Genomic DNA, 24,667 nt, shown 5'->3' on the forward strand with positions numbered 1-24,667 from the left:
CCAACCCCCAACCAACCTCTAGTGTGATGAGCAGCTCCCAACCAACCTCTGTTGTGATGAGCAGCTCCCAACCCCCAACCAACCTCTAGTGTGATGAGCAGCTCCCAACCCCCAACCAACCTCTAGTGTGATGAGCAGCTCCCAACCCCCAACCAACCTCTGTTGTGATGAGCAGCTCCCAACCCCCAACCAACCTCTGGTGTGATGAGCAGCTCCCAACCCCCAACCAACCTCTGGTGTGATGAGCAGCTCCCAACCAACCTCTGGTGTGATGAGCAGCTCCCAACCCCCAACCAACCTCTGGTGTGATGAGCAGCCCCCAACCCCCAACCAACCTCTGGTGTGATGAGCAGCTCCCAACCAACCTCTGGTGTGATGAGCAGCTCCCAACCCCCAACCAACCTCTAGTGTGATGAGCAGCTCCCAACCCCCAACCAACCTCTGTTGTGATGAGCAGCTCCCAACCCCCAACCAACCTCTGTTGTGATGAGCAGCTCCCAACCCCCAACCAACCTCTGGTGTGATGAGCAGCTCCCAACCCCCAACCAACCTCTAGTGTGATGAGCAGCTCCCAACCCCCAACCAACCTCTGGTGTGATGAGCAGCCCCCAACCCCCAACCAACCTCTGGTGTGATGAGCAGCCCCCAACCCCCAACCAACCTCTGGTGTGATGAGCAGCCCCCAACCCCCAACCAACCTCTGGTGTGATGAGCAGCTCCCAACCAACCTCTGTTGTGATGAGCAGCTCCCAACCAACCTCTGTTGTGATGAGCAGCTCCCAACCCCCAACCAACCTCTGGTGTGATGAGCAGCCCCCAACCCCCAACCAACCTCTGGTGTGATGAGCAGCCCCCAACCCCCAACCAACCTCTGGTGTGATGAGCAGCTCCCAACCAACCTCTGGTGTGATGAGCAGCTCCCAACCAACCTCTGTTGTGATGAGCAGCTCCCAACCCCCAACCAGCCTCTGTTGTGATGAGCAGCTCCCAACCCCCAACCAACCTCTAGTGTGATGAGCAGCTCCCAACCCCCAACCAGCCTCTGGTGTGATGAGCAGCTCCCAACCCCCAACCAACCTCTGTTGTGATGAGCAGCTCCCAACCCCCAACCAACCTCTGTTGTGATGAGCAGCTCCCAACCCCCAACCAACCTCTAGTGTGATGAGCAGCTCCCAACCAACCTCTGGTGTGATGAGCAGCTCCCAACCCCCAACCAACCTCTGGTGTGATGAGCAGCTCCCAACCCCCAACCAACCTCTGTTGTGATGAGCAGCTCCCAACCCCCAACCAGCCTCTGTTGTGATGAGTGTCATGTGACCTAGTGTCATGTGACCAAAAACCATTAATTGTTTTGTTTTCATCTAACCAGGCAGTTAAGAACAAATTCTTATTTAAAATGTCGGTATACCCCGGATGACTCTGGGACAATTGTGTGCCGCCCTTTGAGACTCCCAATCACGGCCGGATGTGACACAGCCTGGATTCGAACCAGAGACTGTAGTGACGCCTCTTGCACTGAGATGCAGTGCCTTAGACCCGCTGTGCTACTCAGGAGCCCCTATAGCTATTTGGATTTGTATGAAACTCTATGGCAGTGTAAATATCTATTTATCATGTTAGGTTTTCCACTGATTCTCTCCTCTGACCACCGTTACCCTTCTCTCATGTTAGCTCTGGGGTTAAGGGACTCGTACCTATTATTTTGAAGCCTCTCTTCGTCAAGAGTGTTCAAAGCTGTCATCAAGGCAATGGGTGGCTACTTTGTAAAATCTCTCATCTCAAATATATTTTGATTTGTTTAACACGTTTTTTGGTTACTACATGATTCCATAAGTGTTATTTCATAGTTTTGATGAAGACATTTTTTAAATAGTAAAAATACAGAAAAACCCTAAAATAAGTCTGTTTCCAAACTAATGGCTGGTGCTGTATGTGTATGTGTGTGTGTGTATATGTGTATATATATATATATATATATATATATATATATATATATATATATATATATATATATAAACGTACCTTATTTACAGAACTATTCAGACCCTTTGCAATGAATCTCGAAATTGAGCTCAGGTGCATCCTGTTTCCATTGATCATCCTTCAAAATTCAATTGATTGGACATGATTTTGGAAAGGCACACACCTGTCTATGCAAGGTCCCACAATTGACAGTGCATGTCAGAGGAAAAAAGGAGGAATTGTCCATTGAGCTCCGAGACAGGATTGTGTTGAGGCACAGAGCTGGGGAAGGGTACCAAAAATTGCCTGCAGTATTGAAGGCCCCCAAGAATACAGTGTCCTCCATCATTCTTCAATGGAAGAAGTTTGGAAGCACCAAGAGTCTTCCTAGAGCTGGCTGCCCGGCCAAACTGAGCAATCCGGGGAGAAGGTCACTCTGGTGGTCACTCTGACATAGCTCTAGAGTTCCTCTGTTTACATGGGAGAACCTTCCAGAAGGACAACCATTTCTGCAGCACTCCACCAATCAGGCTTTTATGGTAGAGTGGCCAGACGGAAGTCACGCTTCAGGAAATGGCACATGACAGCCTGCTTGGAGTTTGCCAAAAGGCACCTAAAGGACTCTCAGACCATGAGAAACAAGATGCTCTGGTCTGAAGAAACCAAGATTGAACTCTTTTGCCTGAATGCCAAATGTCACGTCTGGAGGAAACCTGGCACCATCCCTATGATGAAGCATGGTGGTCGCTGCATCATGCTGCGGGGATGTTTTCCAGAGGCAGGGACTGGGAGACTAGTCAGGATCGAGGGAAAGATGAACAGAGCAAAACCTGCTCCAGAGCGCTCAGGACCTCAGACTGGAGCGACGGTTCACCTTCCAACAGGACAACCACCCTAAGCACACAGCTAAGACAACGCAGGAGTGGCTCCAGTACAAGTCTCTGAATGTCCTTGAGTAGCCCAATATATACAAAAGTGAAATATACAATAAAATGAACAGTAAATATTACACTCACAGAAGTTCCAAAAGAATAAAGACATTACAAATGTCATATGTATATATACAGTGTTGTAACGATGTGCAAATAGTTAAAGTACAAAAGGGAAAATAAATAAACATAAATATGGGTTGTATTTACAATGGTGTTTGTTCTTCACTGGTTGCCCTTTTCTTGTGGCAACAGGTCACACATCTTGCTGCTGTGATGGAACACTGTGGAATTTCACCCAGTAGATATGGGAGTTTATCAAAATCGGGTTTGTTTTTGAATTCTTTTTGTATCTGTGATATCTGAGGGAAATATGTGTCTCTAATATGGTCATACATTTAGCAGGAGGTTAGGTCTCTTTTTCTTTCTTTCAATTCAAGGGGCTTTATTGGCATGGGAAACATATGTTTACATTGTAAGTGAAAAAGATAAATAAAAGTGATATAAGCAATAAAAAGACTCTCTCTCTCTCTCTCTCTCTGTGTGTGTGTGTACTTCCACGCTCATGTGTGTTTGCTCTAGAGTAAGCCTTGCCCCGCCTCCTGGGCCGTCAGCCACACCCCTTCCTCACACACACGGAAACCGAGAGAGAAACGGAGCGTAAGAGAGGGACCTTCAGCCAGGGGTGTGGCCTGCAGAGCGTGGCGCTACAGCTGGACGCTAGGTCAGTCAGCTGGTTCACAGGGCTGAGGGGTTGGACGAGATACTGCTGCTACTGGGGTTGAGGACTGGCTTAAGTGAAGGACACAGAGCTAAAATAAAAAGGTAAGAATGACTCTGTTTTTTACTCCCTGGCTTGACCTAGAATGGAGAGGAAGAGAGAGGTGGAGGTTGGTTGGTTCTGGAGTCAGAAGTGTGTATCCTTGCTGACATAGATGGTGGAAGGAGAGAGGGGAGTTTAGTGTGAAGGAGAGAGGGGAGTTTAGTGTGAAGGAGAGAGGGGACTTTAGTGTGAAGGAGAGAGGGGACTTTAGTGTGAAGGAGAGAGGGGACTTTAGTGTGAAGGAGAGAGGGGAGTTTAGTGTGAAGGAGAGAGGGGAGTTTAGTGTGAAGGAGAGAGGGGAGTTTAGTGTGAAGTGAACGAGTTGTGAGCAGAGCTTCTGACGTTTAGTTGTTGAGAGTTGCGTTGTGGTTTTGGTTTGAGACCGGATCATCTGTCACAGGCAGGAATGTGATCACACCCTATCTGTACATGTTGACAACTGTTTGACTTACTGTGGACTACGCAATGCTGTGTGATAAAGTAGGTACTTCTGTAGTCCCTACAGAGACTCTCCCTTCCTCCCTCATGCTATCCTCCAGGTTTTCAGTGTGAGGATAGTGAATACCTTCAGTTTTCTCTTTTTTATTTCTTCAGTGGAGCACTTGTTAGTTAGGGCTACTGTTTTGAGTTTCCATTTCATTACCAGTCCCTGAACTTGATTTATACAATTTTTTTTTTTGTTTAAGTAGTGGCTGTTATCAGGCTTGGGTGGCTCCAGATTTTACTGTCGGCTCCAGAAACTTTGTTCTGTGTGTGTACAGTAAAGGTTTAATGACAGCTTGTGGCTCATCTTTCAGAGAAGAGGAGACCGAGAAGAACTTGTTTGTGACTGATTTTTAACTGCTGATACAAATGTCACCCTATTCCCTACATAGCAGTATGTTTAACCTGAGCCATAGGGCTCTGGTCAAAAGTAGTGCCCTAAATAGGAATTTGGGATGCATACATAGCTAGGCTAAACAATCCCGGGTCCCATGACATGATGTCACAGACCTACAGTGTGTTTTACTCAGTGAGTCCCAAACGGAACCCTGTTCACTACATAGCGCACTCCTTTTAACCAGGGCTTCTGGTTCTAGTTATTTCATTGTCAATGTGTTCAGCACTAATCGTGAGTAGAACAGGGCGCACCATTTGGGACTTAGAATTCATCTTGTTTCTATGAAAAGGCAGGTTTGTTCTAATTCATTTAAATGTTATTGACTTGCAAATTATCGAATTATTCCTAACCTATGAAAAGGCGGTTTGTTCTAATTAATTTAAATAGTATTGACTTGTAAGTGATCTAATTACTCCCAACCTAATAATGAACCTTAAGCCACAAGTGTTGTTTTTCCCTGTTGCTAAAGTTGTTTCACTGCTTGTGTGTGTGTGTGTGTGTGTGTGTGTGTGTGTGTGTGTGTGTGTGTGTGTGTGTGTGTGTGTGTGTGTGTGTGTGTGTTGTGTGTTCATCTGTTGGTGAAGCTTGTTCCTCTGCTGTTTGACAAACACACCCCTGCAGTTGTTGCTGCATGTTGATTTAACAAGTTAATTATGGGCGGATGTACTTGTTTAGTTATCAACCCTTTTCAGCATTGTTGTATTGACGTAACATTACTGTATCGGAATTAAATATCCACAAATGTACCGTACGCTTCTCAGTACTCTGCTGGCATGGTGTCAGGGACGTGCGTGTACAAACTAAGGCTGTTTCTGCGTGTATTATAGATTAAATCACTTCACCTATAAATGGTCTATATCATAGATTCAATTAATTCACCTATTTATTTATTTAACTTTGGAAGTCAGTTAAGAACAAATTCTTATTTACAATGACGGCCTACACCCTGGCCAAACCTGGACGACGCTGGGCCAATTGTGCGCCGTCCTATGGGACTCCCAATCACGGCCGGCCGTGATGCAACCTGGAATCAAACCAGGGACTACAGGGATGCTTCTTGCACTGAGATGCAGTGAGATCCTCAGACCCCTTGTGAGATCCTCAGACCCCTTATGAGATACAGTGAGATCCTCAGACCCCTTATGAGATGCAGTGAGATCCTCAGACCCCTTATGAGATGCAGTGAGATCCTCAGACCCCTTATGAGATGCAGTGCCTTAGACCGCTGCACCACTCAGGAGCCTATTTTATAGATTAGATCAGTTCACCTATAATGGTAGATTAGAGAGATTAGATGAGTTAACCTATAGTGGTCTATATTATAGATTAGATGAGTTCACCTGTAGTGGTCTATATAATAGATTAGATGAGTTCACCTATAATGGTCTATATTATAGATTAGATGAGTTCACCTGTAGTGGTCTATATAATAGATTAGATGAGTTCACCTATAATGGTCTATATTATAGATTAGATGAGTTCATCTGTAGTGGTCTATATAATAGATTAGATGAGTTCACCTATAATGGTCTATATTATAGATTAGATGAGTTCACCTATAATGGTCTATATAATAGATTAGATGAGTTCACCTGTAGTGGTCTATATAATAGATTAGATGAGTTCACCTATAATGGTAGATTAGAGAGATTAGATGAGTTAACCTATAGTGGTCTATATTATAGATTAGATGAGTTCACCTGTAGTGGTCTATATAATAGATTAGATGAGTTCACCTATAATGGTCTATATTATAGATTAGATGAGTTCACCTGTAGTGGTCTATATAATAGATTAGATGAGTTCACCTATAATGGTCTATATTATAGATTAGATGAGTTCACCTATAATGGTCTATATTATAGATTAGATGAGTTCACCTGTAGTGGTCTATATAATAGATTAGATGAGTTCACCTATAATGGTCTATATTATAGATTAGATGAGTTCACCTGTAGTGGTCTATATAATAGATTAGATGAGTTCACCTATAATGGTCTATATTATAGATTAGATGAGTTCACCTGTAGTGGTCTATATAATAGATTAGATGAGTTCACCTGTAGTGGTCTATATTATAGATTAGATGAGTTAACCTATAATGGTCTATATTATAGATTAGATGAGTTCACCTATAATGGTCTATATAATAGATTAGATGAGTTAACCTATAATGGTCTATATTATAGATTAGATGAGTTCACCTGTAGTGGTCTATATAATAGATTAGATGAGTTCACCTATAATGGTCTATATTATAGATTAGATGAGTTCACCTATAATGGTCTATATAATAGATTAGATGAGTTCACCTATAATGGTCTATATTATAGATTAGATGAGTTCACCTGTAGTGGTCTATATAATAGATTAGATGAGTTCACCTGTAGTGGTCTATATAATAGATTAGATGAGTTCACCTATAATGGTCTATATTATAGATTAGATGAGTTCACCTATAATGGTCTATATTATAGATTAGATGAGTTCACCTGTAGTGGTCTATATAATAGATTAGATGAGTTCACCTGTAGTGGTCTATATTATAGATTAGATGAGTTAACCTATAATGGTCTATATTATAGATTAGATGAGTTCACATATAATAGATTAGATGAGTTAACCTATAATGGTCTATATTATAGATTAGATCAGAAAGTATTCATACCCCTTTACTTTTTCCACATTTTGTTGTGTTTCAGCCTTAATTGAAAATGTATATATTTTTTAAAATGTTTTATTACCCATCTACCCCATAGTGACAAAGCAATAACTGTTTTTTAGAATTTTTTGCAAATTCATAAATAATAATAATTACATAAGTATTCAGACCCTTTACTCAGTACTTTGTTGAAGCACCTTTGGCAGCGATAACAGCCACGAGTCTTCTTGGGTATGACGCTACAAGCCTGGCACACCTGTATTTGGGGAGTTCCTCCCATTCTTCTCTGCAGATCCTCTCAAGCTCTGTCAGGTTGGATGGGGCGTCGCTGCACAGCTATTTTCAGGTCTCTCCAAAGATGTTCGATCGGGTTCAAGTCCGGGCTCTGGCTGGGCCACTCAAGGACATTCAGAGACTTGTCGCTCAGCCACTCCATAGTTGTCTTGGCTGTGTGCTTAGGATCGTTGTCCTGTTGGAAGGTGAACCTTCGCCCCAGTCTGAGGTCCTGAGCGCTCTGGAGCAGGTTTTCGTCAAGGATCTCTCTGTACTTTGCTCCGTTTAGCTTTCCCTCAATCCTGACTAGTCTCCCAGTCCCTGCCGCTGAAAAACATCCCCACAGCATAATGCTGCCACCACCATGCTTCACCGTAGGGATGGTGACAGATTTCCTCCAGACGTGATGCTTGGCATTCAGGCCAAAGAGTTCAATCTTGGTTTCATCAGACCAGAGAATCTTGTTTCTGATGGTCTGAGAGTCTTTAGGTGCCTTTTGACAAACTCAAAGTGGGCTGTCATGTGCCTTTTACTGAGGAGTGGCTTCCGTCTGGCCACTACCATAAAGGCCTGATTGGTGGAGTGCTGCAGAGATGGTTGTCCTTCTGGAAGGTTCTCCCATCTCCACAGAGGAACTCTGGAGCTCTGTCAGAGTGACAATCGGGTTCTTGGTCACCTCGCTGAACAAGGCCCTTCTCCCCCGATTGCTCAGTTTGGCCGGGCGGCCAGCTCTAGGAAGAGTCTTGGTGGTTCCAAACATCTTCCATTTAAGAATGATGGAGACCACTGTGTTCTTGGAGACCTTCAGTGCTGCAGAAATGTTTTGGTACCGTTCCGCAGATCTGTGCCTCGACACAATCCTGTCTCAGAGCGGATGGACAATTCCTTTGACCTCGTGGCTTGGTTTTTGTTCTGACATGCAGTCAACTGTGGGGCCTTATATAGACAGGTGTGTGCCTTTCCAAATAATGAAACATCTCAAGGATGATCAATGGAAACAGAATGCACCTGAGCTCAATTTTGAGTTTCATAGCAAAGGGTCTGAATACTTATGTAAATTATGTTTTTTATTTTTTATACATTTGCAAATATTTCTAAATTTTTTTTTCGCTTTGCGAAAATTATGTACATTATGTGTGTAGGTTGATTGATCGAGGAGGGCGGAAAACGATTTAATAAATGTTAGAATAAGGCTGTAACCTAAAACATTTGGAAAAAGTCAAGGTGTCTGAATACTTTCCGAAAGCACTGTACATAAATACAGTTGAAGTCAGAAGTTTACATAAACTTAGGTTGGAGTCATTAAAACTCGTTTTTCAACCATTCCACAAATGTCTTGTTAACAAACTATAGTTTTGGCAAGTCAGTTAGGACATCTACTTTGTGCATGACACAAGTCATTTTTCTAACAATTGTTTACAGACAGATTATTTCACTTATAATTCACTGTATCACAATTCCAGTGGGTCAGAAGTTTACGTACACTAAGTTGACTGTGCCTTTAAACAGCTTGTAAAATTCCAGAAAATGTCATGGCTTTAGAAGCTTCTGATAGTCTAATTGACATCATTTGAGTCAATTCGAGGTGTATCTGTGGATGTATTTCAAGGCCTACCTTCAAACTCAGTGCCTCTTTGCTTGACATCATGGGAAAATCAAAAGAAATCAGCCAATACCTCAGAAACAAAATTGTAGACCTCCACAAGTCTGGTTCATCCTTAGGAACAATTTCCAAATGCCTGAAGGTAACATGTTCATCTGTACAAACAATAGTACGCAAGTATAAACACCATGGGACCACGCAACCGTCATACCGCTCAGGAAGGAGATGCGTTCTGTCTCCTAGAGATGAACATACTTTGGTGCGAAAAGTGCAAATCAATCCCAGAACAACAGCAAATGACCTTGTAAAGATACTGGAGGAAACAGGTACAGAAGTATCTATATCCACAGTAAATTGAGTCCTATATCGACATAACCAGAAAGGCCCCTTAGCAAGGAAGAAGCCATTGCTCCAAAACCGCCATTAAAAAAGCCAGACTATGGTTTGCAACTGCACATGGGGACAAAGATCGTACTTTTTGGAGAAATGTCCTCTGGTCGGATGAAACAAAAATATAACTGTTTGGCCATAATGACCATCGTTATGTTAGGAGGAAAAAGGGGGAGACTTGCAAGCTGAAGAACACCATCCCAACCGTGAAGCACAGGGGTGGCAGCATCATGTTGTGGGGGTGCTAATATATATATATAATTCAGCAAAAAAAGATACGTCCTCTCACTGTCAACTGGGTTTATTTTCAGCAAACTTAACATGTGTAAATATTTGTATGAACATAAGATTCAACAACTGAGAGACAAACTGAGCAAGTTCCACAGACATGTGACTAACATAAATGGAATAATGTGTCCTTGAACAAAGGTGTGGTCAAAATCAAAAGTAACAGTCAGTATCTGGTGTGGCCACCAGCTGCATTAAGTACTGCAGTGGATCTCCTCCTTATGGACTGCACCAGATTTGCCCGTTCTTGCTGTGAGATGTTACCCCACTCTTCCACCAAGGCACCTGCAAGTTCCCGGACATTTCTGGGGAGAATGGCCCTATCCCTCACCCTCCGATCCAACAGGTCTTGTGAGACAAAACCGTGACTCGTCAGTGAAGAGCACTTTTTGCCAGTCCTGTCTGGTACAGCGATGGTGGGTTTGTGCCCATAGGCGACGTTGTTGCCGGTGATGTCTGGTGAGGACCTGCCTTACAACAGGCCTACAAGCCCTCTGTCCAGCCTCTCTCAGCCTATTGCGGACAGTCTGAGCACTGATGGAGGGATTGTGCGTTCCTGGTGTAACTCGGGCAGTTGTTGTCGCCATCCTGTACCTGTCCCGCAGGTGTGATGTTCGGATGTACCAATCCTGTGCAGGTGTTGTTACACGTTGTCTGCCACTGCGAGGACGATCAGCTGTCCGTCCTGTCTCCCTGTAGCGCCGTCTTAGGCATCTCACAGTACGGACATAGCAATTTATTGCCCTGGCCACATCTGCAGTCCTCATGCCGTTCACGCAGATGAGCAGGGACCCTGGGCATCTTTCTTTTGGAGTCAGTAGAAAGGCCTCTTTAGTGTCCTAAGTTTTCATAACTGAGACCTTAATTGCCTACCGTCTGTAAGCTGTTAGTGTCTAAACGACTGTTCCACGGGTGCATGTTCATTAATTGTTTATGGTTCATTGAACAAGCATGGGAAACAGTGTTTAAACCCTTCACAATGAAGATCTGTGAAGTTATTTGGATTTTTACAAATTACCTTTGAAAGACAGGGTCCTGAAAAAAGGAAAGTTAATTTTTTTGCTGAGAAAAAATGTGGAAAACAATACAGTTGCTCAGATTTAAGAGATTTTTTTTCACAAAGGTATGGGTCAAAATTATTGACAGTCCTGTTTTCAATCCCTCACCTTGTGATTTGGCAGTTACTGTCAGTACCAGGTGAGTGAGGGTGGACAGGCAGTTACTGTCAGTACCAGGTGAGGGAGGGGGGACAGGCAGTTACTGTCAGTACCAGGTGAGGGAGGGGGGACAGGCAGTTACTGTCAGTACCAGGTGAGGGAGGGGGGACAGGCAGTTACTGTCAGTACCAGGTGAGGGAGGGGGGACAGGCAGTTACTGTCAGTACCAGGTGAGGGAGGGGGGACAGGCAGTTACTGTCAGTACCAGGTGAGGGAGGGGGGACAGGCAGTTACTGTCAGTACCAGGTGAGGGAGGGGGGACAGGCAGTTACTGTCAGTACCAGGTGAGTGAGGGGGGACAGGCAGTTACTGTCAGTAACAGGTGAGGGAGGGGGGACAGGCAGTTACTGTCAGTAACAGGTGAGGGAGGGGGGACAGGCAGTTACTGTCAGTAACAGGTGAGGGAGGGGGGACAGGCAGTTACTGTCAGTACCAGGTGAGGGAGGGGGGACAGGCAGTTACTGTCAGTACCAGGTGAGGGAGGGGGGACAGGCAGTTACTGTCAGTACCAGGTGAGTGAGGGGGGACAGGCAGTTACTGTCAGTACCAGGTGAGTGAGGGTGGACAGGCAGTTGCTGTCAGTACCAGGTGAGTGAGGGTGGACAGGCAGTTACTGTCAGTACCAGGTGAGTGAGGGGGGACAGGCAGTTACTGTCAGTACCAGGTGAGTGAGGGTGGACAGGCAGTTGCTGTCAGTACCAGGTGAGGGAGGGGGGACAGGCAGTTACTGTCAGTACCAGGTGAGGGAGGGGGGACAGGCAGTTGCTTCTCCTAGTTATCAGAGGACTGTGTGAGTATAGGCTATTTACCCTGTTCTCTGTATCTCCGTGTCCCTTTTACCAGCCTTTCTCTCTCAGGATATGCGTTTTATATTGGGCTTTGTGTTAGGTCGATCTCCCAGGTTGACTTCCTGCACCGCTAACCTTTCTGTCTGACTGGAGCTGCTGCTGCAACAGATGTTAGTTCACCCCCTGCCCTGATGGCAGCCCACCCCCTGCCCTGTGAGGGGAAACCCCATGGGGTCAAGGGATAGCAGGGAACCTCGGATAATACACACACACACACACACACACACACACACACACACACACACACACACACACACACACACACACACACACACACACACACACACACACAAACACCCAGAGGTGGAAGTAGATGTATTTTCTTCCCGGTATGGGACCTCCTGAAAAATGTAATGGGCCTAATCATAGAATTACATAGAACCCCTGTTAATTCAGTAGGATAGAATTACATAGAACCCCTGATTAATTCAGTAGGATATAATTACATAGAACCCCTGATTAATTCAGTGGGATATCTGTGGGCCTAGTCGTAAAGATGAGTAATTTCACTTTTAAAATGTATTACCTTTTTTTATTGTGGCATAAACACAACCAGTCGTGATGTTTTCGTCTGATTGTCAAAGGGCCCATTTACTTGGTTAACCCACACACGTTAGTCCACTCTCAACATATTTCCAGCCTCCAAAACAGTGGTGAATGGAGAGACGTCTTTTACACCAAACACCAAAAAAAGTAGGCCTAATGACATTAGATGTCAGCCACTCATATCTGAGTTGGCATATGTAACGGATGTGAAATGGCTAGCTAGTTAGCGGGTACGCGCTAATAGCGTTTCAATCGGTTACGTCACTTGCTCTGAGACCTGAAGTAGGGTTTCCCCTTGCTCTGCAAGGGCCGCGGCTTTTGTGGAGCGATGGGTAACGATGCTTCGTGGGTGACTGTTGTTGATGTGTGCAGAGGGTCCCTGGTTCGCGCCCGGGTCGGGGCGAGGGGACGCCGTAAAGTTAAACTGTTACACATATTTTCAGTGTTCTCGTTGAACCACGTCGCATTTTGGAGCGTAGTCTATACCGCCCGTTTTCAAGTACATTCGCTAATGTATCAGGCCCCTGACATGAGGTAATGATTGATAGTGGTGTAGTAGCCTACTATGCTACCGATACGGCATACCCACACTATATTTACCCACACTATATTTACCCACACTATATTTACCCACACTATATTACCCACACTATATATACCCACACTATATTTACCCACACTATATTACCCACACTATATTTACCCACACTATATTTATTCTTTTGGGATGCCGGAACATACTTCCTTATTTTCACCACTGTACTAACGTCCGCCCTGGTCCACCTTGATCGACCCTGGTCCGCCCTGGTCCACCCTGGTCCGCTCTGGTCCACCCTGGTCCGCTCTGGTCCACCTTGATTGACCCTGGTCCGCCCTGGTCCACCTTGATTGACCCTGGTCCGACCTGGTCCACCTTGATTGACCCTGGTCCGCCCTGGTCCACCTTGATTGACCCTGGTCCGCCCTGGTCCACCTTGATCGACCCTGGTCCGCCCTGGTCCACCTTGATCGACCCTGGTCCACCTTGATCGACCCTGGTCCGCCCTGGTCCACCTTGATCGACCCTGGTCCACCTTGATCGACCCTGGTCCCCCTTGATCGACCCTGGTCCACCCTGGTCCACCTTGATCGACCCTGGTCCGCCCTGGTCCACCTTGGTCCACCATGGTCCCGGCGTCTCTCCCTCTGTGTTAGATCGATCTCCCAGGTTGACCTCCAGCACTGCTAACCTTTTTGTCTGACTGGAGCTGCTGCTGCTGCTACAGGTATTAGTTCACCCTCCTGCCTTCTACTCCATGGGGCTCAGGGATAGCAGGGAGATGGAGAGGGGTTTACACATCAGATAGAACACATGCAGGGACTCACTCACAAACCTTCCACGCTGAGTCTGAGCTGCTGAAAGTGGTCTAATCCCTTTGAAAGGCCACCTGATCCCTGTTTTGGGGGGCTTTTTGAAAAGAGACCTTTCTGTTTGTCCTTCTATCAACCTGTTGTCATGTCAGGTACGCTACAAGTTATTATTGTTTCCCTGGAACAATTCACCTCTCTTTCTTGGGGTAATTGACTGACCCTAGGTTAGGTCGACTCCTACAGTAGACTTGACAACTTGAAGATTTCTCTTGTTGATCAATGAAAGCATTTTTTTTTTTTTAGAGAATCTGGACAAATGTTTATTGGCATTGAGCATGTGGGGTGACACATGTCTGTTTTAGTATGTATAATCAGGGTCCAGATAGCAGTATTGACTGTCGCAGTGATGAGAGAAACGGCTCTCCTGAAATTCTAAAGCAATCAGCAGTGGGAATGTGCCATACGCACAAACACACAGACACTTCCCAGACCTGTCCTCCCGGAGGCTACAGCCAGCCACAGCAATCAATAGCTCCTGTAGACCAACAGCCTGCCTCACTGCAGAAATCAGCTCGAAGCCGTAACCACCAATCTCTCCAGCCTTCAGTGCCTCAGATGTAGCGATCCAATAATCATTACACTTCTGTTCTGGAAAAAAAATGCAGAATAATGTCAACTCGTCAGATACGATCACACTCACGCAAATGCACACACACGCACACCCACATCCACGCACGTGCACACAAACACAGGCTTGAGATAATGCAGACAGATGAGAGATCATTATGCTGTTAGTCTGAGCCTCAGGTGACTGTTTGGGTATGCACGCTTCCCTGTAGAGACCTTCCCCCTAGAGACCTTCCCCCTAGAGACCTTCCCCCTAGAGACCTTCCCTGTGGAGACCTTCCCCGTAGAGACCTTCCCCGTAGAGACCTTCCCCGTAGAGACCTTCCCCGTGGAGACCTTCCCCGTAGAGACCTTCCCCGTAGAGACCTTCCCCGTAGAGACCTTCCCCGTAGAGACCTTCCCCGTAGATAACCTCTTCCCTAATAGAGAACTCACTTCCTAGAATTCATGACAGCTCAGTCCAACCAGGAGGATGGATGTCTCCTATTTAGCTTACCGGTTTAAGGCTTCTGTATAGAGGCTGAATGGTCAGATAGATAGAGAGAGAGAAAGAGAGAGAGAGAGAGAGAGAGAGAGAAAGAGAGAGAGAGAGAGAGAGAGAGAAAGAGAGAGAGAAAGAGAGAAAGAGAGAAAGAGAGAGAGAGAGAGAGAGAAAGAGAGAGAGAGAAAGAGAGAAAGAGAGAGAGATATAGAGAGAGAGAGAGAAAGAGAGAGAGAGAGAAAGAGAGAGAGAGAGAAAGAGAGAGAGATAGAAAGAGAGAGAGATAGAAAGAGAGAGAGATAGAAAGAGAGAGAGAGAGAGAGAGATAGAAAGAGAGAAAGAGAGAGAGATAGAGAGATTTTGGAGTCCTTTTTTTAATTGTAAATAAGAATAGAATATGTTTCTAAACACTTCTACATTCATGTGGATGCTACCATGGTTACGGATAGTCCTGAATGAATCGTGAGAAAATTACAGAGGCATAAATACCATACCCCACCAAAAATGCTAACCTCCTCTGTTATTGTAATGGTGAGAGGTTAGCATGTCTTGGGGGTATGATATAAAATTCTAACCTCCCCTGTCTGGGATTACAAGATGGCGTAGCAGTAGGACGTGTGTATCTGTCTTTGTCTTATCCAGTGTCTTATCCCGTGTAAATAGTCTTTTTCGGATATATCTTAATCTCACTTTCTATCTACGAACTAAATATACTTTCCTGCAACCCGCCTCACCCAATGTGGTACGGATCTGCTATTTTTTTCCCTTATAACAGGAACTTCCATCAGGATCTAGCCAGCTAACTAGCTAGTAGTCTTTGTTAGCCACGGCTAGCGATCTTCACCTTTCTTCTCGGTCACCAGCCAGCCTTAGCTCGGACAACACCAGCCAGTCTGCACAGCGAGATATCAACCCAGAGCATATCGGACTGCTTCTCTCTACCACATCACCGGATTCCTGCCGCTCTGGATCATTACACCAGATCATCGCAGCTAGCTAGCTGCAAACGAGTGGCTACTGTTAGCTAACGCCTCTGTCCCGAAGCAAGCACCAGCTTGCCTCGAGCTAGGCCCATATACCAGCTAATTCTAGGGCTACAACACCTTTGCCAATTGGCCTGGACCCTTTATTGTCGACATGGAGCCCCGCCGATCCATCACGACTGGACTGCCGACGTGAGCGCCCGATGTGGTCTCAACAAGCTATTCTGTTACGATGTCGCCGAAGAACCATCTACTAGCACCGGCCCGCTAGCTTTTCTGAACGCTGTGTCCCCTGCTTGCCTAGCGTAGTAGTGACTACCGAACGGCACCATGACTCACCTATTGCTGTTCTTTTGACCCTATGATCACTAGGCTACACAGCTGATGCCCCCTGGACTGTTTCAATAACACGGTACCTCATTTCGTTTACCTGTCGGCCCCAGCCTCGATCTCAGGTCCTGTATGTATCTAACTGACCCTCTCTGCCCATTCTTCGCCATTTACCCGTTGTCTTGGCTCTCCTGATCAACATCTGTGATTGCTTTATGCCTCTCTCTAATGTCAATATGCCTTGTCTACTGCTGTCTTGGCTAGTTCTTATTGTTTTATTTCACTGTAGAGCCCTCAGTCCCACTCAGAATGCCTTAGATAGCTCTTTTGTCCCACCCCACACACATGCGGAGACCTTACCTGGCTTAATTGGTGCCTCCAGAGACGAACCCTCTCATCGTCACTCAATGCCTAGGTTTACCTCCACTGTACTCACATCCTACCATACCATTGTCTGTACATTATGCCCTGAATCTATTCTACCACGCCCAGAAATCTGCTCCTTTTATTCTGTCCTCAACACACTAGACGGCCAGTTCTTATAGCCTTTAGCCGTACCCTTAACCTACTCCTCCTCTGTTCCTCTGGTGATGTAGGGGTTAACCCAGGCCCTGTAGCGCCCAGTTCCACTCCTATTCCCCAGACGCTATCATTTGACGACATCTGTTACCGTAAAAGCCTTGGTTTCATGCATGTTAACATCAGAAGCCTCATCCCTAAGTTTGTTTTATTCACTGCTTTAGCACACTCTGCCAACCCTGATGTCCTAGCCGTGTCTGAATCCTGGCTTAGGAAGGCCACCAAAAATTCTGAAATTTCCATCCCCAACTACGACATTTTCCGCCAAGATAGAACTGCCAAAGGGGGTGGAGTTGCAATCTACTGCAGAGATAGACTGCAGAGTTATGTCCTACTATCCAGGTCTGTGCCCAAACAGTTCGAGCCTCTACTTTTAAAAATCCACCTTTCCAGAAATAAGTCTCTCACCGTTGTGGCTTGTTTATAGACCCCCCTCAGCCCCCAGCTGTGCCCTGGACACCATATGTGAATGAATTGCCCCCCTATTTATCTTCAGAGTTTGTACTGTTAGGTGACCTAAACTGAGCCATGCTTAACACCCCGGCTGCCCTACAATATAAGATAGATGCCTTCAATCTCACACAATTTATCAAGAAACCTGCTAGGTACAACCCTAAATTCGTAAACATGGGCACCCTCATAGATATCATCCTGACCAACCTGCCCTCTAAACACACCTCTGCTGTCTTCAACCAGGATCTCAGCGATCACTGCTTCATTGCCTGTGTCCGTAATGGGTCTGCGGTCAAATGACCACCCTTCATGACTGTCAAATGCTCCCTAAAACACTTCAGCGAGCAGGCCTTTCTAATTAACCTGGCCCAGGTATCCTGGAAGGATATTGACCTCATTCCATCAGTAGAGGATGCCTGGTTTTTCTTTAAAAGTAATTTCTTTACCATCTTAAATAAGCATGCCCCTTTCAAAACATGTAGAACTAAGAACAGATATAGCCCTTGGTTCACTCCAGACCTGACTGCCCTTGACCAGCACAAAACATCCTGTGGCGTACTGCATTAGCATCGAATAGCCTCCGTGATATGCAACTTTTCAGGGAAGTTAGGAACCAATATACACAGGCAGTTAGGAAAGCTAAGGCTAGCTTTTTCAAACAGAAATCTACATCCTGAGGCTAGGAAACACTGTCACCACCGATAAATCTATGATAATCGAGAATTTCAATAAGCATTTTTCTACCGCTGGCCATGCTTTCCACCTGTCTACCACTACCCCGGGCAACAGCTCTGCACCCCCCACAGCAACTTGCCCAAGCCTCCCCCATTTCTCCTTCACCCAAATCCATATAGTTGATGTTCTGAAAGAGCTGCAAAATCTGGACCCCTACAAATCAGCTGGGTTAGACAATCTGGACCCTCTCTTTCTAAAATTATCCACCGCAATTGTTGCAACCCCTATTACAAGCCTGTTCAACCTCTCTTTCATATCGTCTGAGATCCCTAAAGAATGGAAAGCTGCCGCAGTCATCCCCCTCTTCAAAGGGGGAGACACTCTAGACCCAAACTGTTACAGACCTATATCTATCCTACCCTGCCTTTCTAAAGTCTTCGAAAGCCAAATTAACAAACAGATCACCGACCATTTCGAATCCCACCGTACCTTCTCCGCTATGCAATCTGATTTCCGAGCGGGTCATGGGTGCACCTCAGCCACGCTCAAAGTCCTAAACAATATCATTACCGCCATCGATAAAAGACATTACTGTGCAGCTGTCTTCATCGACTTGGCCAAGGCTTTCGACTCTGTCAATCACCGCATTCTTATCGGCAGACTCAACAGCCTTGGTTTCTCAAATGACTGCCTCGCCTGGTTCACCAACTACTTCTCTGATAGAGTTCAGTGTGTCCAATCGGAGGGCCTGTTGTCCGGAACTCTGGCAATCTCTATGGGGGTGCCACAGGGTTCAATTCTCGGGCCGACTCTCTTCTCTGTATATATCAATGATGTCGCACTTGCTGCTGGTGAGTCTCTGATCCACCTCCATGCAGACAACACCATTCTGCCCTTCTTTGGACACTGTGTTAACAAACCTCCAGACGAGCTTCAATGCCATACAACTCGCCTTCCGTGGCCTCCAACTGCTCTTAAATGCAAGTAAAACTAAATGCATGCTTTTCAACCGATCGCTGCCCGCACCTGCCCACCCGTCTTGCATCACTACTCTGGACGGTTCTGACTTAGAATATGTGGACAACAACAAATACCTAGGTGTCTGGTTAGACTGTAAACTCTCCTTCCAGACTCACATTAAGCATCTCCAATCCAAAATTAAATCTAGAATCGGCTTCCTATTTCGTAACAAAGCATCCTTCACTCATGCTGCCAAACATACCCTCGTAAAACTGACTGTCCTACCGATCCTTGACTTCGGCGATGTCATTTACAAAATAGCCTCCAACACTCTATTCTGCAAATTGGATGTAGTCTCAGTGCCATCCGTTTTGTCACCAAAGCCCCATTTCCTAACCACCACTGCGACCTGTATGCTCTCGTTGGCTGGCCCTCGCTTCATATTCGTCGCCAAACCCACTGGCTCAGGTTATCTATAAGTCTTTGCTAGGTCCCGCCTTATCTCAGCTCACTGGTCACCATAGCAGCACCCGTAGCACGCGCTCCAGCAGGTATATTTCACTGGTCACCCCCAAAGCCAACTCCTCCTTTGGTCGCTTTTCCTTCCAGTTCTCTGCTGCCAATGACTGGAACGAATTGCAAAAATCACTGAAGCTGGGGACTTATATCTCCCTCACTAACTTTAAGCATCAGCTGTCAGAGCAGCTTACCGACCATTGCACCTGTACACAGCCCATCTGTAAATAGCCCACCCAACTACCTCATCCCCATATTGTTATTATTTTTTTTGCTCCTTTGCACCCCAGTATCTCTACTTGCACATTCATCTTCTGCACATCTATCACTCCAGTGTTAATTGCTAAATTGTAATTATTTCGCCACTATGGCCTATTTATTGCCTTACCTCCCTAATCTTACTACATTTGCACACACTGTATATAGATTTTTCTATTGTGTTATTGACTGTACGTTTGTTTACCCCATGTGTAACTCTGTGCTGTTGTATGTGTCGCACTGCTTTGCTTTATCTTGGTCAGGTCGCAGTTGTAAATGAGAACTTGTTCTCAACTAGCCTACCTGGTTAAATAAAGGTGAAATAAAAAAAAATGTTATGGTGAGAGGTTAGCATGTCTTGGGGGTATGATATAAAATGCTAACCTCCCCTGTTATTGTAGTGGTGAGAGGTTAGCATTTCTTGGGGGTATGATATAAAATGCTAACCTCCCCTGTTATTGTAGTGGTGAGAGGTTAGCATTTCTTGGGGGTATGATATAAAATGCTAACCTCCCCTGTTATTGTAGTGGTGAGAGGTTAGCATGTCTTGGGGGTATGATATAAAATGCTAACCTCCCCTGTTATTGTAGTGGTGAGAGGTTAGCATTTCTTGGGGGTATGATATAAAATGCTAACCTCCCCTGTTATTGTAGTGGTGAGAGGTTAGCATGTCTTGGGGGTATGATATAAAATGCTAACCTCCCCTGTTATTGTAATGGTGAGAGGTTAGCATGTCTTAGGGGTATGATATAAAATGCTAACCTCCCCTGTTATTGTAATGGTGAGAGGTTAGCATGTCTTGAGGGTATGATATAAAATGCTAATCTCCCATGTTATTGTAATGGTGAGAGGTTAGCATGTCTTGGGGGTATGATATAAAATGCTAACCTCCCCTGTTATTGTAGTGGTGAGAGGTTAGCATTTCTTGGGGGTATGATATAAAATGCTAACCTCCCCTGTTATTGTAGTGGTGAGAGGTTAGCATGTCTTGGGGGTATGATATAAAATGCTAACCTCCCCTGTTATTGTAATGGTGAGAGGTTAGCATGTCTTAGGGGTATGATATAAAATGCTAACCTCCCCTGTTATTGTAATGGTGAGAGGTTAGCATGTCTTGAGGGTATGATATAAAATGCTAATCTCCCCTGTTATTGTAATGGTGAGAGGTTAGCATGTCTTGGGGGTATGATATAAAATGCTAACCTCCCCTGTTATTGTAATGGTGAGAGGTTAGCATGTCTTGGGGGTATGATATAAAATCCTAACCTCCCCTGTTATTGTAATGGTGAGAGGTTAGCATGTCTTGAGGGTATGATATAAAATGCTAATCTCCCCTGTTATTGTAATGGTGAGAGGTTAGCATGTCTTGGGGGTATGATATAAAATGCTAACCTCCCCTGTTATTGTAATGGTGAGAGGTTATTATGTCTTGGGGGTATGATATAAAATGCTAACCTCCCCTGTTATTGTAATGGTGAGAGGTTAGCATGTCTTGGGGGTATGATATGAAATGCTAACCTCCCCTGTTATTGTAATGGTGAGAGGTTAGCATGTCTTGGGGGTATGATATAAAATCCTAACCTCCCCTGTTATTGTAATGGTGAGAGGTTAGCATGTCTAGGGGGTATGATATAAAATGCTAACCACCCCTGTTATTGTAATGGTGAGAGGTTAGCATGTCTTGGGGGTATGATATAAAATGCTAACCTCTCCTGTTATTGTAATGGTGAGAGGTTAGCATGTCTTGAGGGTATGATATAAAATGCTAATCTCCCCTGTTATTGTAATGGTGAGAGGTTAGCATGTCTTGGGGGTATGATATAAAATGCTAACCTCCCCTGTTATTGTAATGGTGAGAGGTTATTATGTCTTGGGGGTATGATATAAAATGCTAACCTCCCCTGTTATTGTAATGGTGAGAGGTTAGCATGTCTTGGGGGTATGATATGAAATGCTAACCTCCCCTGTTATTGTAATGGTGAGAGGTTAGCATGTCTTGGGGGTATGATATAAAATCCTAACCTCCCCTGTTATTGTAATGGTGAGAGGTTAGCATGTCTTGGGGATATGATATAAAATGCTAACCCCTCCCTGTTATTGTAATGGTGAGAGGTTAGCATGTCTTGAGGGTATGATATTTGTGCGTCTAACTTTCTCACTCATCATTATTCACGAACAATATTGTTGACAATTTTAATGTTTCATTCTCAGTCGATGGAACGATAATAACCTATTTTGTTGTTTGTTCTTTTAATGTCTCCGTTTTAACACTTCTTTTGAATCACTGACATCTGAAGATACAAGCATTTCTCTACATTCACAATAACATCTGCTAATCATGTGTACGTGACCAATACATTGTTGATTTGATAAGACATCAGAAACATCAATGAGAAATAACTTGCTGTCTACTGCTTCCTTTTCAACAGGATGAACCATTTCCTGATCGTGGTAAATCAAATCAAATTTTAACTGTGGCTGCAAGTCAGATGTTGGTGTGTAGGATAAGGACTCTGTTTCTGTTACAGATGCATGATCGAGGTCTAGGAAAAATCCACTGATTTCAGCAATTCACTATTCAGAAGCAGTTCAGTAGAGGGACTGGTGTTGGTAAATAGCCATAGATCTCTCTATGGAGGCAGTAGAGGGACTGGTGTTAGCCATAGATCTCTCTATGGAGGCAGTAGAGGGACTGGTGTTAGCCATAGATCTCTCTATGGAGGCAGTAGAGGGACTGGTGTTGGTAGATAGCCATAGATCTCTCTATGGAGGCAGTAGAGGGACTGGTGTTGGTAGATAGCTATAGATCTCTCTATGGAGGCAGTAGAGGGACTGGTGTTGGTAGATAGCCATAGATCTCTCTATGGAGGCAGTAGAGGGACTGGTGTTGGTAGATAGCCATAGATCTCTCTATGGAGGCAGTAGAGGGACTGGTGTTAGCCATAGATCTCTCTATGGAGGCAGTAGAGGGACTGGTGTTAGCCATAGATCTCTCTATGGAGGCAGTAGAGGGACTGGTGTTAGCCATAGATCTCTCTATGGAGGCAGTAGAGGGACTGGTGTTAGCCATAGATCTCTCTATGGAGGCAGTAGAGGGACTGGTGTTGGTAGATAGCTATAGATCTCTCTATGGAGGCAGTAGAGGGACTTGTGTTGGTAGATAGCTATAGATCTCTCTATGGAGGCAGTAGAGGGACTGGTGTTGGTAGATAGCTATAGATCTCTCTATGGAGGCAGTAGAGGGACTGGTGTTGGTAGATAGCTATAGATCTCTCTATGGAGGCAGTAGAGGGACTGGTGTTGGTAGATAGCTATAGATCTCTCTATGGAGGCAGTAGAGGGACTGGTGTTGGTAGATAGCCATAGATCTCTCTATGGAGGCAGTAGAGGGACTGGTGTTGGTAGATAGCTATAGATCTCTCTATGGAGGCAGTAGATGGACTGGTGTTAGCCATAGATCTCTCTATGGAGGCAGTAGAGGGACTGGTGTTGGTAGATAGCCATAGATCTCTCTATGGAGGCAGTAGAGGGACTGGTGTTGGTAGATAGCCATAGATCTCTCTATGGAGGCAGTAGAGGGACTGGTGTTAGCCATAGATCTCTCTATGGAGGCAGTAGAGGGACTGGTGTTAGCCATAGATCTCTCTATGGAGGCAGTAGAGGGACTGGTGTTAGCCATAGAGCTCTCTATGGAGGCAGTAGAGGGACTGGTGTTAGCCATAGAGCTCTCTATGGAGGCAGTAGAGGGACTGGTGTTAGCCATAGATCTCTCTATGGAGGCAGTAGAGGGACTGGTGTTAGCCATAGAGCTCTCTATGGAGGCAGTAGAGGAACTGGTGTTTGCCATAGATCTCTCTATGGAGGCAGTAGTAAGGGCTTTGTTTATTTTATTTATTTATTTAACCTTTTATTTAACTAGGCAAGTCAGTTAAAAACAAATTCTTATTTACAATGACGGCCTACAGGGGGAACAGTGGGTTAAATGCCTTGTTCAAGGGGCAGAACAACAGATTTTTATCTTGTCAGCTCGGGGATTCGATCCAGCAAACCTTTCAGTTACTTGTCCAACAATCTAACTACTAGGCTACCTGCTATTAAAAGCCAGAACTAGTTTGTTCAGACTGGCAGCAGTGTTTATTATGTTTAGTAGCTTATCAAGATCAGACAGTGTTCAGAATGTCTTTTATTTGAAAAGCGTGCTTCCTATTTTACAGGATTGAGTTTGAGTTTATGTTTATTTTTTAAAGGGACAGTGCACATTAATCAACGTTTCAGTAAAAGTGCCGGTTTTAGCCAGCCGGCTAATCTTCAGCCGCAGTCCCTGGGCAGGTTATTAAAAACAATTACAAATTGCATAATTTGTGTTGACGTTGCCTTATCTAACAAGGAAATGTAAAATCTATTTTACAAGAGCTGTCTTGTGTATTTCCATTACAAAATTGAACGAGACATCCATTCATACCCACCCCTCTCCATGGCGCGTTAAAGTTTAATGTGTTTCAGAATTTAATTGTACCACTGTGTACTATAGCTACTGTTTGTAGTAATAAATTGTCTGCTAGTAAAACAATAGGAGCCAGCCTCCATAGGCCAATACTTCTCTCATCTAATCACTGTTGCACACATTTCCAGATGTAGAGTTCTGTTCTGTAGCCAACGGCTGGAGGTGGAGAAATGTAATGGGATGCATCTGGAGACACTTCAAACCAGCACCCTGCCTTCTTCACTGCTGTCTCAAACCTTCTGCCTGAATCACACTGGCTGCGTCCCAAATGGCTCCATTTTCCCTATATAGTGCCCTACCTTTGGCCGGAGACCTATATAGTGCACTACCTTTGGCCGGAGACCTATATAGTGCACTACCTTTGGCCGGAGACCTATATAGTGCACTACCTTTGGCCAGAGACCTATATAGTGCCCTACCTTTGGCCGGAGACCTATATAGTGCCCTACCTTTGGCCAGAGACCTATATAGTGCAGAGACCTATATAGTGCCCTACCTTTGCCAGAGACCTATATAGTGCAGAGACCTAT

General features: G+C 45.0%; 1 protein-coding gene across 1 annotated transcript in view; it reads left to right on the plus strand.

The window, feature by feature from the left end:
* The first annotated feature begins 3,481 nt into the window (after positions 1 to 3,481).
* LOC120026029 (ras-related protein Rab-27B-like) overlaps positions 3,482 to 24,667 on the plus strand; it is a 52,611-nt gene continuing 31,425 nt past the window's right edge. Inside the window, exon 1 of the mRNA XM_038970807.1 lies at positions 3,482 to 3,716. The gene's annotated coding sequence lies outside the window, so the exon portion shown is untranslated. The remainder of the gene's footprint in view (positions 3,717 to 24,667) is intronic.

The sequence above is a fragment of the Salvelinus namaycush genome, chromosome 31 (assembly GCF_016432855.1).
Source record: "Salvelinus namaycush isolate Seneca chromosome 31, SaNama_1.0, whole genome shotgun sequence".
In the NCBI taxonomy this organism is placed as follows: domain Eukaryota; kingdom Metazoa; phylum Chordata; class Actinopteri; order Salmoniformes; family Salmonidae; genus Salvelinus; species Salvelinus namaycush.